We start from the raw sequence: 15,778 nt of genomic DNA on the forward strand, positions 1-15,778 counted from the left end.
TATTGATTTACATCGTTTTCGGGACTATTTGTGGGCTTCCGCAATATTGGTTTTCCTTTATGAAAATCTGAGAGATGGAGCTGTCCACGACACTCGACAGTTGGGAGGTTGACCCTACTACAGGTATATCATTTATACTAAGTTGTGTCATTTATTAATTTAACTATTACGTTGTGTTATTTTATGATGTTAATTATGTTGCAGTGTTGGATTTACGAGCACTTCCCTAGGATCTATAAGCGGGGTGATAGATGTGCAGTTCCTGCACATCTTCCAAGAGCATGTAGGTGGACTGCAAAACATGCTGTTGAAGGTGGATTAATGACATATCGTCGGAGATTTGATGCATTGTTGCTCGAGGATGTAGTGTTTACACCATATGATGATGATCGAGCTAATCATCCATTTGTATCGATTTCGATGTTTTTTGGATATATTCGATGTGGTGGAGTCTCAGTCCCATATTTGCCAGAGCGATGTCTTCGACAGTTTGGTCGTATTCAGTGCATTCCGCGTGACATTCCTCCGATGCCGAACAATATAGATTGGGTCTGGCAGACTACTATGAGATCAGCTGTAGATGCCTTTCAGAGACTATATCATGTTGCGACTTTTCCTGGAGAGGTCACTGCAGACTACTATGCATGGCATATTAGTGTTTCACATCCTCTGATTCTCCCTCCGTCCACTATTGTACCTTCAAGTCCACATACTAATACTGCTGCACATGTTGGTCCATCATCTTCTGCACATGCTGCTACTGCACATGCTGGTCCATCAGAGCGAGACCGTAGAGCAACTGAGCTTGTACGTAGGGCCATAAATTTGGTAACTCCGTTTAGTGAAATTCATATCATATTAAGTGATTAAGCCTCTTGTACGAAGATTAGTGAATGTCTTATGTATGCGTGTGTTGTTTAATCTTTTGTGTTATTTATATTTTGAGACTTTGACGATATGCCCGAATATTTTGTGTTATGTACGAATATTTAATCGATAATGAAACATAAATGATAACGTAAATGGTAAAACGTAATGAAATACAAGATATTAAATTATAATATTCATTTAATGAAATACAAGATATATTCTAATCTTCACTTAATGAAATACAAGATGATTTGCTAAATGATGGATCAATGTGTTCCCAATGCTTCATACATGCTGTACAAGCTATTTCCCATGTCTTTGCACATTCACTACAATAGTCTTTCCATTTTCGTGAGGTAGGTGGCAAAGGATAATTAGACTTCAATTTGATCTGAACAATAAAATATTAAACATTAATTTAATAAACAATGCTAATATCATAAAAAAAAATTAATTTAATAAACACTAATAAATTTTACCTATACCCAATGATTTTCATTGACGAATCCAATTGCTAGTAAACATTCTTTCGACGTTGCTTGTTTAGCGGAAAGAATGTCATATTCAGATTATGAGGCAACGACACCAATATGACATTATATAGTGTTGCTATCATGTAACCCAAGTCTGGTATACACATCCACTTATCTTTGTCTTGAGCACCCAATCTTGATATTTTCAATGAGTTTCGCACTGATTCAACACTGTCATCGAACACATTGGCATAAAGGTCTTGATGTAGACGAATCTCTTTATCCAATTGTGTTCGAACTAAAGGCCAAGATTCTTCAGTCCAACCTAGCAATGCTGCAATTGCGCGAAACCCACAATTTCCATCAACCACAACATCTATTATCTCCTCAATATACAGACGTATAAGGGTAGGAAAATGTATGTAAAATGGTTGCTTTGCATAATACTGTGATGAATGAGATGGTTGCCTTGTAGAACGTTGAGATGGTTGCTTTGTAGATTCTTGAGAGGCATCAACATACTCTCAATATGAAGGATCACGAGGAGTATCAATTTTTTTTTTGATAGCTCCCTTGGTTCTCACCTTCTATGGTGGTGCAAGTATTGATGTTGTATGTGGAAATACAACTTCACGCACCTTAGACCTGAATATCCTTTGACTTACAATATCGTGTTTCTTCATGTACGCTTTCATTGCTTCTAACTCTTCTAAAAAGTCATAATCTGATAAAGATTCTTCATCCTTCAATTCATTCTCAAGGCTTAATTTTCTCCAAAAAATATGAATGCTATCTAAAGGGATAACATTACTAGATATCTGCAACTTTGTAACTCACAAGCACATGGTAATCCATGAGTTGTTCTGATTGAGCAACCACATATTGTTTTGTTAGTACCTACAATCTTCACTCTCTGCAACTGTTTGTCAATTTTTTTCAAACATTTCCTTGATACACAGTGATGTAGACTTTGAAAGAATGATGAATTATACCTGTGTTCAACATCCTTGATGGTTTTCTGAAAAGAAGATTGAATGATACATATTTAGTTCTTCAACATCATATTCACAGCATCCCAACTTTTACACAAATCACCAAAACTAGTTTGCAGCATGTTTTTCAATCTCCAATGAGCAGACTCAACTGTACAAATAAATTAAATAATACAAATTAAAATAAATCACATAAACTAGTAAATCATATTTTCTAAAACAAAACAAATCAAAATAAATCATAACACAAATTTAAAAATACCTGTTAGATGTTGTGTTCCCCAAATGCATCATTCTATTGGTCCAAACATTGACAAATCTTTTTTTGTAAGGTGTTAACCACGAATCTTTCACATAATCAACAAAAAGAATAATATCGGCACACGCTAGCTCAAAATGTTGCAAGTGATGATCATACTCCTCCACACTAGTCCAATATACAAATTTTTTCCATAAATCCATTATTTCTTCTTGTCTATCCTTTTTCACATATTGTTTGCATCTTGCCCCAACATTTTTTTCAATATGAAAACGACATAGCAAATGTATTGAAGTAGGAAACACAACACTAATCGCATTCATCATGGCAAGATCTCTATCACTCACAATAACTTTAGAAATTAAAGTCTCAGATTTGAACAACTTTCGCACCTTTTCAAATGAAGTTATCTTGTCGCTCTTGTTCCAAATAAGCAAACCCAACTGAAAATGTCAAACTAGTAGATGTGACACCGACAATTTTAAGTAGTGGTAACCGATATCTATCTGTTTTGTATGTGTTATCACATATCAAAACAAAATGAAATGTGTTTAACAACTTTATACAATCAGTATGCGTCCAAAATATATCTCTCAAAACATCAAAATTCTCCCGTCTTCTTGTCCAATACACATAATTTTCTTGTTGTATTAACTTCAACAGATGCTGCATTTCTGTGTACGAACCTCTCAATGATGATCGATAAGTACTCCTTGCTTTATATATTTGACTTGAAATTGTGAGATTAGCTTTATTTCTCTCTTTCAAAGCATTTAGAATGAATCTGGGTGCAAGCTTATACTTTGTCATGTCATTGACAAATTTCCTCTCTTCTTCATTTAAATGCCCCAAATAAGAATGACCAGTTACAGTATCAAGTAGATCATGATTGTGTGTTCCACAACGAACACTAATTTTCCATCTTTCACCAACACTTAACGGTATACATCTGAGAGTAAACGGACAATTTTCCTTATGAGAACAAGTTACTGTTGATTTTGATTTATATCTTCCACCTCTTTCGCATCCCAAAATAATTTGTCTTTTCTTCCCCTCTTTCTGGTTGCTTTATCTGATCGAATGGTAGCAATTAAAATTCCATTTTGCCTTCCAATGGTTTTTGCCCATTCAAATGCAGCTTCTCGAGAAGGAAATACCTACAAAATATGTTTCAAATGAAACATCAAATATATCGTTATAATAAATTTTTTATCGGTGATGGATCATCAGTAATATTAATACCTGATCGGTGATGAATTTTTTTGTAGAATCTATTCTCTTTCTTGAGGCAGGAACCTCAACTCTACTCATACCTAATTTCAAAAATAGTAATAAATTTAAATAATAATAAATTTAAAAAAAAATTGAAAATTTCAAAAGTTTCGAAATTCTTGAAATTTTCGAAACTGTCTCACTTCGAAACTTTCACATTGATCCAAACCTTCGAAAGTTCTGGAAACTTACGTTTCAGAACTTTTAGCTTCATCAAAAGTTCTGAAGGTTTGTGTCTCGGAAGTTTCAAATTTAAAGAAACTTTCGAATGTTTCTGGAAACTTTAACTTCGAAACTTTCAGCTTCAACGAAAGTTTCGAATGTTTTTTTTTTTTTTTTTAATGTAAATTTACATTTCGAATGTTTGTTTTTTAACCAAAGTTTCAAATATATTAAATAAAACTCACTTTAGATTATTTCGAAAGTTTGAAACTTTCGAATGGTGAGAAATTTTTGATAACTTTCGAAAGTGGAGGTGAGAAAAGAGTGTGATAAATTTTTTTTCATAATTTTATATAAGATAAAAAGGGTAGAATGGTCAATAAAAAATTGGGGGATGGGAGGTAAAATAGGAGGGTTGCACGGTACATTCCTCTATTAAATGGGACACATTTTTGTTTGTGTTTGATGATGTATCAAAATTTTGACATGTCACATGGTCATGTGGCATTTTGTTGATTCAATTTTTCTAATCAAGAATCAAATTGTAGAGAGATGGTGTTTTTTTATTTATATTTCAAAAACTCTATTTTAATATTTTAAAATTTAAAAAGTAAAAAACTTGTTTGGATTACTTGATTTTAAAAATTATTTTATAAAATTATTTTTTTAAACTAAAAAATAAAACACATAAATGATGTTTTATTTTTTATTTTTCAGTTTTTTTAACTCTATAGTAAAAAATTGTTTTAAAAATTAGAATTGACAAATATAATTTTTTAAAATTTTATTTTTAAAAACAATTTTCTAAAATTTATTTATAAAATAATTTTTTAAAATTAAAAAATAAAACACAATGAAAAAAACCATTAGTCTCCCTCATTTTCTCTCTTCTAGCTACCTCTCTCTCCTATCTCCCTTGAGACCTTTTCCCTTTTCCATTGCTTATTTCAGAATTCCACTCAATGCTCTTCATCTCGTCATTGACACCAACACCACCCTAAATACTTACATCATATTTTGTGGATATAACAAATTAAGAAAATTTATCTGTGAACATCCATATATCTTGTTAATATCTTGAGAAAGAAGAAAATAGAGATAATGATGAGATATATTGGTGATGTGATAAAAAAAAAAGAAGAAATAAAGATAAAATAATATGTTAAGTGAGTATAAAGAAATTGTAAATGTTTGTATATTATTGTTAATAAACTAATCTATTACAAAATTCGAAAATAAAAAAGAAATTGAATTAATTGTGGTAGGTGAGATGGAAAACAGGGAGAACAAACAGAAAATAAAGTGTCTACCATTAAAAAATAAAAAATTGAAGTTTTCAATTTTGCTGCAACTAGAAAGAAAAGTGGTGGTTTCTTTTGTCTTTATTTTTTAAGATTATGATTTAATTTCGAACTTAAGATTGTGTATTTATGTATATAAATTTATGGTATTATTATCATTTAAATTTTAAAAATATTTAGATTTTAAAAATAGGTAAAAAAAAATATAATAATAATATAACGACTATTCTTTTTCAATTTTAAGTTTTAGATTATTTAGAATTAAAATAAATTATAAAAAAGTTTCATTCTCTGTTATATCTCTAGATCCGTTCTTGTTTCCTGAATTGATGATATTTTTTTTTCTTCCTGAAGATGAGGTACTTTGTATATGGATGGAAGCAGCAGCATTCATAAATATATGGATAAGCCATAAATATTAATTTGTATAAAATACATTATTTATAATTTTCTCTATCTTTTTTTTTTTTTGTGTAAAAAATTTCTCATATCTTTTGTTTTCAAACAATCATCACTTTGAATATTTTAATTTATTTTTAAATAATTTATCAATTTTTGTTGATAAATTATTATTTATCATTTTTAAAGTTGCAATGTTAATAACCTTTTAATTTTATTCTTTTTTAAAATAAAATGATATAATGTAATGAATTTAGATATAACTTGATTAATAAATTCACATTTCTTTCAAGTAAATTCACATTGTTAGTTTATAAAACCATTGAGAATAAAAATGGCTATAAAAAGAGCAAGAACGATAAATGACAATACATATATGGCAAAGACATCTTATAAATTTGCAATCACAAGTAAGAAATGTTTTACTATTTTTATTGTTTATTTTGTCACTCTCATTGTTTACTACATCTTTATAGGTGTAATTAATTGATTATTATTTGTTGTGATTGTATTACTAGAATTAAGTTATAGTAAATTAAAGTGTAATAATTTTCTATGGAAAAATGATATGTAGGAAGATGATGTTTTTGTTTGTAAAGTGACCAAATTGTTAGTAGAATTTTGATGGTACTTTCAATGTAGAAAGTAATGTTATTTTATTTCTAATCAAATTAGTTAAAAAGGTTAATTCTAAAGAAAAAATATATAATATTAGGTTATATTTTTTAACTTGGTAGAAATGATTTTTAAAGTGTTAGGAAACTGATTTATTTATTTATGATAATTATGGTTGTAAAAGTAGTTTGTAGGCTGCATAAATTTGTATTTAAATCAATCCTAGTGCATTTAAATCAATCCTAGTGCGTGAATTATTTTAATTTATGGTTTTGAATTTTGACATGAGACCAACTGCATTTTGTTCTTAAATGAGTTCTCTATATTAAGTAAACGTTTCCAATTTCTCTAAGTTTATTTGTAATTATTACAAGATATTAAGATATTAATGTGAACAATTTTTCTGAGTGTTTTTCAAACAAATCTAATTGTGTGTATAATAAACTGAATTTTTTTTAGAGATTTTTATGAAAGTAAAAATATGAAAATGTTCCTATATGTGTGGGTGTATTGCATATTAAAACTCAATGGACTTTGGAAGTATTGACATGTGAAATAAACCTTGCACTAAGAAAATGTGATTTGTGAAGTTGAAAATTAAAATTCTGGTTTGATTATGTTTAGTATTTTAACGATAACTGAAAGAGTATTTTTCATTTTCTAAATGATTCTTTTCGAAACATAAATTAAACTCATTTATCTGTATTTTGAAGACGGAATTTATAAAATTTTAAGTAGTGTTGATATGTTAAAATAGGAGACAAGTTAACCAAATAGAAATTGTTCTTTTTTGTACATCTCAAGTTTTTTCCGTAGAAAATGAAATCCTTGACTTATTATTTGTTAAATTAAAAATTATTTTTGAAAACTATACATCGTAAGTTTTTTAGAGAGTATTCATTTGCTAATTTTTTACGCTGTTTGTCATGCTAATAAAGTCAACGAAGTTTATGTTGAAGTGCAAAACTTTATTATCTGAACATAAACTATAAATTTTGGTATTAGTTGTTTGATTTTAAAATAATTTTGAATTTAGGAAACATAATGAATAATGATGCATGGATACTTTAAGAATATGATATATTTTATATGTGGTATTGATATTTATATTGGAAAATTATTTTGATTTAGAACTTAAATACTATTTGTAATTAGTTATTACAAAGAATTCAAACCAATTATTTAGTGGCGAACCGAACCGAATCAAACCGATTTAACTTTGTTTTTTTTTGTTCATATAGGCCAAATTTTACATAATTACCCCTAATTACTTATAAAAAAACAAATTCGGTTCAAGTTTTTTGAAATAAAAACCAGTTCGATTCAGTTTTTTCAAATTAAAAACCGGTTCAGTTCAGTTTTTAAACTGAAAACTAGTTCAGTTCTTGTTTTAAAAAATCAGTTCGAAAACAGTTTGGTTCTTAATTTTTACAAATCAGTTCAGTTTAAAACCAGTTCGGTTCAGTTCAGCAGTTTGATTCAGTTTTTGGTTTTTTTGAACACCCCTAATATTGAGATCCAACATAGAAAAGAAAAAAATAATAATAATAAAATACAAGGCTACATAGTTTAATCAATGCTGACACTTTCTCTCATTCCTCTGTTTGCACTACATATAAGAATATTTGTGACTCAATAATCCATAAAAAGTAAACCAGGAACACTAACTTTTACATTAGGACTCAACAATCCATTACTTGTTGCATGATATCAATAGGAATTGAGTGTATGTAACCCAATCCGTAGCGTGATATCACTAACATTGATTTCTTGATCATCTTTGTTTTGCCACTGCCATTGTGCCCTATTATACAACAAATTCGTGAAGGTAGAAGCTTATGTGGTTTCCTTTTTACGTGTGAGGGAAATTTTCAAAATATATTTGAAATTATCAAATAGTTATATTAATGTAGTAAAATTAAATAATTTAATTTATTACTTTGTCAAGTAGTTGCAATACTTGAGTTTAATGTATTTGTTAGCCATCAAACCAATGCATCTGTTAAGTTATCAAGAGTTTAATTTTTTATGAAAAGTTGTTTTCATTTATCAATTGGTATGAGTTTCCCTATAAATAGAGATACTTTAGATGCAGAAATAAATATATGAATTTCATGTTTATGTGAGTCAAATTTCTGTCAAAAATATTTATGACTCATTTCTTCTATTCTCTAATGCACGAGAGTAAGTGAATAAATTTTATTTTGTAAACTATCATTGATCGATAGGGCTTGATGTGAATGTAAAATTCACTTCAAGGATTCCAAAGTATCCTGAAAGGGATTCTCCAATTAACTCTTTGCATCCAATATATATATATATATATATATATATATATCGGTGAGGTCGAATCGAATCTAAAGTTTAGTGTGATACACACGCTTTAGAATTTATTTGTTCAACTTTCATCATCTTCTTGTTCAAGATTTGCAGCATACTCCCAATACAAGATTCAACAATCTTTAGATTTGACTTTTTGATTTATTTCTTATTAATTAATGACTACAACTTTGAAGGAGATGAACACCCATACTATTTTATTCATGACCATAGTGAAAGGTACACATTTAATTTATATGAATATCAATGTTTGATTTTCTAAATTCATGTGTAGTTCTCTAAACTAATCTTTATTTTATGTTAAATTCATACTTATGTGATATTTGATATGTATGTTGATTAGTCATATACTTATTCAACATTCGTCCCGAATGCATGTCTTGTTGTCATTGAGGCTTGAGCATAAATAATTGATGTGAATATAATATGATTTATGCATGAATTTTGCTTGTTTGGATTTTAAAAATTAATTTATGTCTTGGAGATAATCACATGAAAATTCATGTTTGGACATCATAAGTTATTTAGTATTAATACATTTATATATTACATCCATGCTTGAAATGCATATATAATAAGTTTTCATTTTTGGATGCATATAATAATATGGAAACACAATGTGGAAAATTAATAATATGGAATTAGAGGTAATATAATTTGATGAAATTTTTGTTTGTGTACGGTTGATGTTTTAGACTAAGAACAAGATTTTATGATTGACTAGTGGAAGAAAATCTATTATAATATATTAAAATATACTCCAAAACCATTCATCTGACACCTATCACATTTTATATCACACAACTCTATTTGAGCCACCTCACTTATTTGCTTAGTTGTCATAGCTAGAATTTCTTCTCTTTTTATTCTTCATATAGTACACAATTCCATTTCATCTATTACATTTCATTTTATCAACAAACAAAAAAAAAAATTCAACAATAAACAAACATTAATAATAACTCATAATGCAATAAATGTTTCTCTATTATCAATTTATATTTATTAAATGTGAATTTATTCCGTAACCATTTCCAATATAAATCTAAATATCTATCTTTTTTTTCTTGGTGGAACCAAGATTCAAGAAGACACGATACCACACCATTGAGACATGAACAATTGTTTACGCTAACTTCATCTCCAATTTGAGTATCACAAAATTGTTTTTTGTGGTGTTTGATGAAATACAACTAAAGTTTATATTCATCTGAGTAACTGACTTTGATATATTTTTCACCTTCATGACCATCTTCTTCTTCCACAAGAGATTACAAGCCATTAGAAATGTGTGTTCCATTTTATGCCTAATATTTAGTTATATAATTTTTATGTTATCTTTCATTTACAATATCACTAATACAAAAAATCTAATATATTTAATTTATGTCGATGTCAATTATTGATGTTCCATTCAACAAACCGTATATTTTGTCTCCTTTCAGTCCATTCTTATTAAGTCATTTGCTCTTATTTTTTTAAACCATAATGTCTTGATAGTTCCTAAGTTCCACCATTCAAAGTAGATCCATTGTTACAATACATATTTGTTTTAGTGCAATAAATCAACTGGACAATGGTCGGAATTTACACAATTCTTGTAAAATTAAGTTCCGATAGTAATTAAGGAACCATAATAACAACACATTTGTCTACAAGATAAATTGAAACCTCTAATCCATATTTTTAACTTTACGTTCTCCAAATCAAATTTCAATATTTCCTTTTGCATTATAATTGTATCATGAGTGATATTATATTTGTTGCTTTTGCCTCATATAACTCAACAAAAAAGACCCAACACAAGAGGCATGTGAGCTATAGATGAACAGATAGAAGCTACAAATTAGGTTTCAACCAAATATTTTATATTTGTCACAAATTTGTAAATTGTTGTTCCATTATGACAAGTCAAATTTACGAGAAAATAATAATTTTTTCCATCTCATTTTAAATGTCTCATTTTCCATTTCTTTTTGTCTCAAATTATTTTTCATTTTACAATACCAATACAACATTAATTATTTTTTCCACTAGTAATCTTATTTATTATATTTCAACTCATCATATTTTTCCGCTAACAAAAATTAATAAAAATATTTGAGTAAATAAAACATTTTATCATTTAAATCAAATCAACTAATTATTTTGTAAAGAATTGTACACACCTCATATTAGATATTTAAAATGAGACTGAAAAAATACTTATCTTTAAGAGTGATGTTGTTTTTAACACTAATACAATGAAAATAAAGTTTATATTGATTCCATAGTTATTCTATTCTAAATGCATATATTTTCATAATCAAATTTAATTAATGTTTATTTTAAGCTGCATTTATGTTATACATTTGTTTTAGTTCAAACTTTTTCGTTTAAGATAACATATTATCGTAGAACAAAAAGTAAATACTACTATCAATTCAAATGATTCAACTATTTCTTAATTTATTTAGTTTCCTTGTGAATTTTATATATGCCAATGTCACTTTTAATATTTTATCAAGCTATTCTTTTGTGACATGACTAGCACCTTAATGTCCAATTCAATCCATATAAATCATACATCTAATTAACTATTATTATTTTGAGATGATATTTACAAATGAAACCATGTAAAATAAATTTGTATACAAGGTTTGTTTATAATAGTGTTAGTTCAGGAAGCAAAATAATAAATTAAACTTATAAATGATAAAATTTAAAGAAGATTATAAATTATATATCATATCATTTCTAATGGTTACTTAATTGTTAAAAAATAAATCTCATGTAATTATTTTAACTTTTCTTAACTTTGTCACCTGGATTATTGTCTCATGTTGAAAACTATTATTTCAACTTTTCTTTAACTTAAATGTAGACTTTATTAGAGGAAACATATTATCACGAAACTATCAGAAAAAACTAAATTATCAAAAGAAACGAAATTTTCAGAAGAAACGAAATTATAAGAGGAAATATATTTATCCAAGGAAACCAAAATACGAGAGAAAACTAAACTATAAGAGAAAACGGAAATATAAAATATCAGATGAAATAAAGAGTGTAAACAAAGAGAAGTTTAGTTTTAATATTATATTAAATTTTAATTTTTTTGTTATATATATTCAACTTCTAATAATTTACGTATATTAAACTCATTTAGTTTTTGACACATTTAAATGTATTATTATAAAATATAATTTAAGTATAATGTACATAAAGTCATATTCTTCAAAATGTGATGTTAAATATTAAAATAAAACTTAGTTTTATTGACATATTAACTCGTTAATCGATTTAAAGATACGTTTGGCTACTTATTCAAAAATGTTAAAATGAAATAGATTTTTAAGTAGGCTAACAAGTCACATCAGACTTCTATTATGGTCAGACTCAGGCCAGAAAAGTAAGAAGGCCACATGACAGGCTTAGGCCTTGATTTTTTTGACAGCTCAAACTCAGGCCTAACAAATTCTAGCTCGAACAAACCTATACTAACCCCACTTCCATCCTTGGAGTTAATGACACAGTGCTATTTGAAAATTAATAGTCACAAACTAAACCAATAAAACTTACATGTCTTTGAAAAAAGATTAACAAAAGCTCCACATAAATTTACATCAAAATACACATTTCAAGTTTCTTAATTCTTCGTCTTCTTTGGTGAAAAGTGTTTTGCAAATATGAGTAAAAGAAGTTGTAAAACTCGGATGTTTTAACTTTGCTTAACTTTGTCACTTGGATTGTAGTCTCAGGTTGAAAACCATTATTTCAACTTTCCTCTAATTTAAATGTAGACTTTATTAGAGGAAACATATTATCACGAAATTATCAGAAAAAACAAAATTATAAGAGGAAATATAATTATCAAAGGAAACAAAAATATGAGAGGAAACTAAACTATAAGAGAAAATGGAAATATAAAATATCAGAGGAAACAAAGAGTGTAAACAAACACAAGTTTAGTTTTAATATTATATTAATTTTTAATCATTTTGTTATATATTCAACTTTTAATAATTTACGTATATAAAACTCATTTAGTTTTTGACACATTTAAATGTATTATTATAAAATATAATTTAAGTATAATATACATAAAGTCATATTCTTCTAAATGTGATGTTAAATATTAAAATAAAACTTAATGTGATTGACATATTAACTCGTTCCTTATGATTTCAACTCATTCCTCTTTATTCCTTATGATTTCAACTCATTCCTCTTTATTTTCATACCTTTAGCATTGCTTAGGATTTAAAGTTTTTCCCAATTTTTCAAATTACTAATTTTGTACTTGTAGAAATTGATAGTGAGATTTAGAAATTGATTGTGAGTTTTATTTATTTTAAGGTTTAAAGTGTGCACTACGCCAAAAATGACATTTAACAGCGCCCATTTTACAGCGCTTGCTAAACACAAGCGCTGTTGTAATTATATTTTAAAAATAACGGAACCTATTACAGCGCTTTTGATGCAAAGCGCTGTAAAACAAGCGCTGTAGTAGGTCATATAACGTTTGCGCATCACGTTATAAGGCTTTTGCAGCGCTTGTCAAAAAAGCGCTGTAAAAGGAAGCGCTTTCGCGTATCAGTTACAACGCTTTTTTCACAAGCGCTGTAAAACACATGCGCTTTCATTGAATTTAACTACCTATTACAGCGCTTTTTTCACAAGCGCTGTAAAACACATGCGCTTTCATTGAATTTAACTACCTATTACAGCGCGTTTTTCACAAGCGCTGTAAAACACATGCGCTTTCATTGAATTTAACTACCTATTACAGCGCTTTTTTCACAAGCGCTGTAAAACACATGCGCTTTCATTGAATTTAACTACCTATTACAGCGCTTTTTTCACAAGCGCTGTAAAACACATGCGCTTTCATTGAATTTAACTACCTATTACAGCGCTTTTTTCACAAGCGCTGTAAAACACATGCGCTTTCATTGAATTTAACTACCTATTACAGCGCTTTTTTCACAAGCGCTGTAAAACACATGCGCTTTCATTGAATTTAACTACCTATTACAGCGCGTTTTTCACAAGCGCTGTAAAATACATCTTTAAAATAATTATATACGTTGGAAACCCTCATATCCTCTACATCTTTCAAATAATTATATACGTTGCGAACCCTAATATCCTCTACGTACTGTGCGGCCATCTACGTTGTCTAAGGTATTTTTTACACATGATCTGTTATGTTTTGAAATTGTCAAAAATTGTCAAAAACTCATACCACATGATCTGTTCTGTTTTGAAATTGTTAGTTGATATTGGTTTCTTTTTGAAACTTGTTGATATGTTTTGAAAGCTTATTATTTTTGTTACTGCATTTATATAGGTGGTATAATATGGATAGGAAATGGATTTCAGCCAATCGATTGTCAAAAGAGTATGAAATTGGAGTGAAGGAGTTTGTTGAGTTTGCAGTGAAGAATGCAAAAGATCCAAATAGAGTAGTTTGTCCTTGTTTAAAATGTTGTTTTGGAAAACGTGTTAGAGAAGATGAATTAGAAGGACATCTAGTATGTAATGGAATTGATCAAAGCTACACATGTTGGATAAGACATGGTGAGAAAAAAAAAGGAAACATTAATTTTGAGAATAGTTCTACATATGCTTCAACTGATTTCGATACAGATACATATGAGCCGGACCGAGTTGATGAGATTGCAAAAGCAGTTGAAGAAGATCTTCGAGATTGTCCTAAAATGTTTGAAAGTTTGTTGAGTGATGCAGAGAAAGAATTATATAATGGTTGTACTAAATTCACAAGACTGTCAGCGATATTAAAGTTGTACAACTTAAAAGCGAGTAATGGATGGTCTGATAAAAGCTTTACGGAATTATTAACACTCATAAAAGATATGTTGCCAGATGATAATGAACTTCCCAGTCGAACCTACGAGGCTAAACGGATTTTGTGTTCTATTGGAATGAGTTACGAAAGGATTCATGCGTGTCCTAACGATTGCATTTTATTTCGAAACGAATATGAACTACTTAAGGCGTGTCCGAAATGCAATGTCTCTCGATATAAGAAGAAAGAATCTACTCCAGCAAAAGTCGTGTGGTATTTTCCTATAATACCAAGATTTAGGCGCATGTATCGCAGTGAAGAAGATTCAAAACACTTGACATGGCATGCAGATGAAAGAATTAGAGATGGAATGTTTCGACACCCTGCAGATTCCCCACAATGGGCAAAAATTGATCACGAGTATCCTGAATTCGGGATAGAGTCAAGAAATCTAAGACTTGCACTTTCTACTGATGGAATGAATCCACATGGTCTTCAAAGCATCTCACATAGCACGTGGCCTGTGATTTTGGTAATATATAACCTACCTCCATGGTTATGTATGAAGCGTAAGTTTATGATGTTGTCTCTGTTAATTTCTGGACCCAAACAACCGGGGAATGATATCGACGTATACTTGACTCCTCTAATCGAAAATTTAAAAAGTATGTGGGAGACAGGTGTGGAAGTTTATGATGGGTATAAGAAAGAATGTTTCAATTTAAGGGTTATGTTGTTCGGCATAATTAATGATTTTCCAGCATATGGTAATTTATCAGGATATAGCATTAAAGGTCAGTGTGCATGTCCTATATGTGAAGAGAGTACAAATTGGATGCGGTTGAAACATTGTAAGAAGAATGTGTTTCTTGGACATCGTAGATTTTTACCTTATAGTCATCAGTATCGTGGGTGGAGAAATGCATTCAATGGAAAATCAGAGGAAGGTAAAGCTCCTTTAGCACCGACTGGATATCAAATACTTGAAAAAGTACAAGGTTTGACCAATAAATTTGGCAAACCTTTTGCGGGAGAGCTGGTGAAAACTGGGTGGAAGAAAAAGTCAATTTTCTTTGAATTGCCATATTGGAAGTCATTGTATGTAAGACATTTCCTCGATGTGATGCATATTGAAAAAAATGTATTTGAAAGTGTTATTGGTACGTTACTCAATGTTCCAGGAAAGTCTAAAGATGGCGTCAATGCAAGATTGGACTTGGTCGATATGGGAATAAGAAATGAACTGGCTCCAGTAAAGAAAGGAAATCGCACATATCTACCTCCAGCCGCTCATACTCTATCTA

Source organism: Cicer arietinum, chromosome 5, assembly GCF_000331145.2.
Source record: "Cicer arietinum cultivar CDC Frontier isolate Library 1 chromosome 5, Cicar.CDCFrontier_v2.0, whole genome shotgun sequence".
NCBI classification, from domain to species: Eukaryota; Viridiplantae; Streptophyta; class Magnoliopsida; order Fabales; family Fabaceae; genus Cicer; species Cicer arietinum.